A 5,145-nucleotide genomic window follows, 5' to 3' on the forward strand; every position below is an offset into this window, starting at 1 on the left:
CTGCAAGTCTTGAATTATTTGCATTTTTAAGGCCATCATTGTCACGAACACTGAAGTGACTCATAACTTTTAAAACTGAAAAAATAAGCCTACATTTGAGTTGCTGTCAGTGCAGATTCTAAAACACTTCCTTCAAAAAACTCATCTTCCTCCTTTTTTTCCAGAACATTTTTTCAGGTTTCTGACATCTTTTTACATTTATTACATTTTATTACATACAGAGGTAGTGTTAGCTTCACTAGCTTTTTTCCAGGAACCTGATCCTAAATTTCTCTGATTAAAGTATCAACCTACTGAGACTCTGTGTGTGAGTGTGTATGGATGAGTGTCTGTCTGTCTGCATCCATGTGCTGCTGTCTCGCTCTGGTTCTGACAATGTCCTTCTCTTCTTTTGGTCTTTCTCCCTTTTTGCTCCAAATCCACCAACATAGTTCTTACTGACATGAACTGGAAACATCTTTAACAGTTCCCATGCTCACCCCAGGATGCACCTAAGGAATGAGGAATTTATTTTAATGAGTATTGCACTGGTTAGTAATTTTTTAGGTGATTAGGTAGATACATAGTAGGAAAACAGGCTAGGTTTTTATCTTCTGGATTTTTGGTGGACTTCCAAAGCTTCTTGGAAACAAGGTTATGGCATGGATCTCATACTTCCTGCCTCTCTATCTATCATTTTCTCAGAAGACCACCACCTGTATGGGTCTAAGAGAAGCCTGTTGCAGTCTGAGTTACAGATAAAGTACTGGAAATCTTGTAAAAAAAAAAAAAAAAACAACCAAAAAAACACAGGAGCAAAAGTTAGCAATAAAAAGTCTGCTATAGAAAAAAAGGAGAAAAAGTATTCATTAACATCTTACTAAAAAGGTTTACAAATACAGTCAACAGGCACAATAATCAATGTAAAAATAGAAATACGCACTGCATAGGGACAGCTAGCACAATTCAGATGTCTCAGAGTTCCCTTCTCAGAACAAGGGGAATTTTCACTATTGGTCAAATAAATGACCTAAACATGTTCTCTGCATCCAATAGCTTCAACAGTGATTGGAAATTCTTCAGTCTTGATTACAAGGCCTACATATTTAGATAAAGTGTAGCATTTCCAGAGAGGTATGCAGGAATTCGAAACAAATACAGCCTTTGCAGGACTATGCAGTTGCACAGAATTTTTAAAAGGAAGCTCTGCTTGGACGACTAGGGTCTTTTCAGCACTGTGAAATTTAGGATGATTATATGGGTTGAAAGAAGAGATGACATTGCTGTGGAGGGGATTCATATGCACACTATGTAGGAGGAAGAGTCACAGAACTTTAACTGCTGACCTACACAGGGTCAGGTTTGTGGTTCAGGTAAAAGAGCAGGGCATCTGTGGCAGGATGTGAAAACTGAGCAGCAGCATCTGAGACATGAATCATAGGGGATGCTGCAGAACAGTGCGTGCTGCAGGAACCCGAGATGTTGAAGTGCAAAAAACCAAAGTTCTTCAGAGCCGTCCTTTCTGATCCTTTTCAATTTCTTAAAATCTTTTAACAGTGAGGACACCAGAATTTACGGTTGGACTCAATGATCTTAAAGATCTTTTCCAACCTAAGTGATTCTATTATTCTACAGCATTAAAGCTACATTTATTCCTGATGTTACATTCTTCCACAGCTTGCTAGCTTACAATACACCCGAAAGGTATTAGATCTCATAGATACAGTGTGATATAAGAAGTTTGTGTTGGGTTGCTTGTTTACTGTGCAGCCTAGCTTCTTTCAGAGCTGCCTTACCATTTATTCCCATAGATGTGACCTTGTGTTTGGCTGTATCTGAATGATCCCATTCAGGAGCTGTAAGCCAGAGCACAACCCGGCCAACCCTAGCTGACCACTGTGCCCCCCACCTCAGCTGCCTGGGCTTCTCATCCATCACCTCTGGAATCAGCACTATTTACAGCCCAGAATTTTAATTTAAAGTGTCATTGTTTGCCTTAAAAATGCAGTTATGGCTGGGAGGTGCTTAGGAGCTCACAGACATTTGTAAAGCTGGAATAAGACAGAAGCAGCTGCCAGTAACCTTCCCAGTTGTCCCAGGCTAAGCTATTCCTTCTCCTCCATCAGAGCCTTCAGTAGGTGAACCTATTTCTGACCACTCTGTCCTCAGCGGTATGTATAACTCTTCCAGGCTCTCCAAGACATACACAGTTTTTATTCACAGAGATTTTACATTGACTTTCTAATCATTACTACAAATCCTAAATAGCATCAGCCCTGCTTCTGATTTCTGCACAATCATCTAGAAGCATCGCCACTGATCGATAATTCCTTTTGAGCTACGTCACCCTGTATCTGACCCATGCAGAGCAAGCTTTCTTCATAGAATACAGTGTTGACTTTCCAGAAAAGTACCCGAGGAGCATCCATGTATGTTATATCTGCACCATTACCCTTATAAGCAACGTCGTAATTTAACAAGAAATTAAACAATTTTTTCCATAAAGCCACATCAGCTGCTACTGCTGTATTGCCATCTTGTGATTCCTTATTGCACCCTGTATCAGCATGCATTGTCTGTGACTGATGTTGGATAAATCAGCCTATTACCTGTGTTCTTACTTGTCCAATTCGAATACTTATTGGTGACCTTCACGTCTTGCAGTATTTCTGCAGTTATTTAAGCTTTATTAAAAATTAATATGGTTTCATGCTTCCTGAGATCACACATGCAAACTCCTTTAGGACTCTCAAATTCAAGTTCTTTAAGAACTGTGTACTTTAAAATGTTTCTTTCTAAGAAAAGCTGTTCAATATCCTTAATAATTACCAGGAAGGCACTTAATCATCATTCTATGATACAAATATATCACGCATTCTTTCAAGTATAGAAAAAATTTATTTATTAAGCAGTTCTGCTTTTTTGTATCAACATTTTTTTAAAAATCTAGATATAACAGGCCTGTAATAGTGTTAAGATTCAGAAAACTCTAGCTGTTCCTAAAACTACCAACCATGCATATTCCTTGATGTTCTCATCCATTTTTCTGTGCTTTGTAAGTTGGTAATGATTGCTAGGTTTGCCTTTTTTCTAATTCTTGTATGTATTTATTTCAGACTGCTGTAGTCACTCCCCCACTAAACTAGAAATGCATTTTTCTGAATCTCCTCTTTCTTGACCACAACATCCTGACTTCTTTATAGACATTGTCTTCTTTATAGATGTCATCTTCTTTACAGATTCCTCCTACTTGGATACAGTTTTTCTATGTAATTTTTCTTTTCACTCAGTCATTCATTTTCCACAGCTTTTTGGGGAACAAGTCAAAATATATGTCTTGGGAACAAGACGACATAGCCAGTGTCCGTGTGTGTGTATATAGTATGGATTGCAACCTTGTTTGCACATACTGAATGTAGCCGTATCTAAATACTCAGGCAAGCACTGACTTTCATTCTAGCAATTATCTTTACCACAATAAAGTCTGAAGTTGTTAGTTTCCCCAATATGATTATTTTTGGTCAGAAAATCATTAGCTAGGATTTGTATAATGCTTCTGTGCATAGCTCCAAGTTATATGCCTGAAGCTCCTCATAATAACAATGTAAATTTCTTTCCCAAAATTATGAGTGGATATTGAAAGAAAAAGTTATCTTGTTCTTTAGTCTCGACTGCTGTGCAAGAGGCCCCCACCGGTAAACCCATTTTAGGCTTATTCCTATTCTATTGATCCATATGCAGTTACTTTCCTATCAGCATGAGGAGTTTAAAACTGTATTCAATACTCCATTTACTCGTTTATTACTCAGTTCCTGGTGGGCCAAAACCACTGCCAAGGGCAAGGTCCTTGATTATTTACAGGACCTAAGGGAGCCTAACCTTTTAACTCAGTTAAGAATGGTCTCTCACAATCCCTGAAGATATTTCCTTCTGGACACAGTCTTTCAAACCTCTGGAAATGGAGAAAAGGAATTGAGATGTGACCTGACACACTTTTGCCTTCTAACTCATGACTCTAGGAAAAATAAACCGAGTGGTTTTTTTTTTTTTCCTTTCGCATCTGCTTTCCAGCATGGGAAGTTGCCCTCAAACCCAACCTTTCTTCTGGGATCACTGGGGTGGAAACATTTAAAAAAATAAAAGCCCTTGGCAAATATAATGAGAACTGGGATAAAACCTGCCAAGTGGGCACTATTGTTGGGCTGAGCATTGTTCAGACCGATATCAAAATAACACAAGGCCAATGAAAAGAAGCCGAACACAACATTTTCATAAAGCAAACTATGCAAACTGAAATCTGATTGAACTTCTTGTTTTCAATTCACAAAAAAGCCCTGGAAGAATCAGAACTGCAGTGAACAGTGGTCTATGCTGAATTGGATGGCCACAAGAGGGTACAATTTGTAAATTGTAAATGAGTATTACAGTCCCACAGAGGTTTCCCTAGGTGACATCAGATTTTTTTTTGAAGTCACAAAAATCCATCTCTAGAGCTGCCTAAGAGAAGTTTTGGCACAGCACCTCCCCAGACTCACCCCCTCAGCTGCTGCCCAGGTCGCCAAACGAAGGCGACGAGCCTCTTCCTCTGCACGTGCTGGAAACCATCTTTCTCATGGGGCAAGCAAAATAGAAGATGGAGAAAGGAAGGCAGCGCTTGACTGGAGACTTCCTCGTGACACGTAATTAATTCTGGGGTGAAAGCTCATAACCTGTGGGTTTGACTCAAAGCAGCCCCAACGTAACTCACTTTGACAAACAAGTATCGATACTTGTTTGAAAGTATAAACCAAAAATAAATCGATCTAATTGAGTTTATAAATTGCAGTGAGCTCCCACATATGTAGCATATCTAACATATACTCTTACACGGACTCTCTCCCGCGGCAGTGTGTCTGTGGGGTCCCAAATGCACTCGTGTTTTTGCATATTTTAGGAAACCTGTCAAACGTACGACTAGTGGTGGCAAAAGCAGAGACCCGGCAGCTTCTGCTTGTTCCTGCGATCGTTAGATGCTGCCTCCGCCTATGGCGATCCACCAGCCGCTCACCAGAAGCTGTTTAACTTTTGGATCACTCAGCAACGCGGGACAAGAGAAAAAAAAAAAAAAAGAGAGAGAGAGGAAAAACCCCCTTTTGCGAGAGGACCGGCCCAGCCGCGCTCAGCAAA

Source organism: Egretta garzetta, unplaced genomic scaffold, assembly GCF_000687185.1.
Source record: "Egretta garzetta isolate BGI_Z169 unplaced genomic scaffold, ASM68718v1 scaffold361, whole genome shotgun sequence".
NCBI lineage: Eukaryota > Metazoa > Chordata > Aves > Pelecaniformes > Ardeidae > Egretta > Egretta garzetta.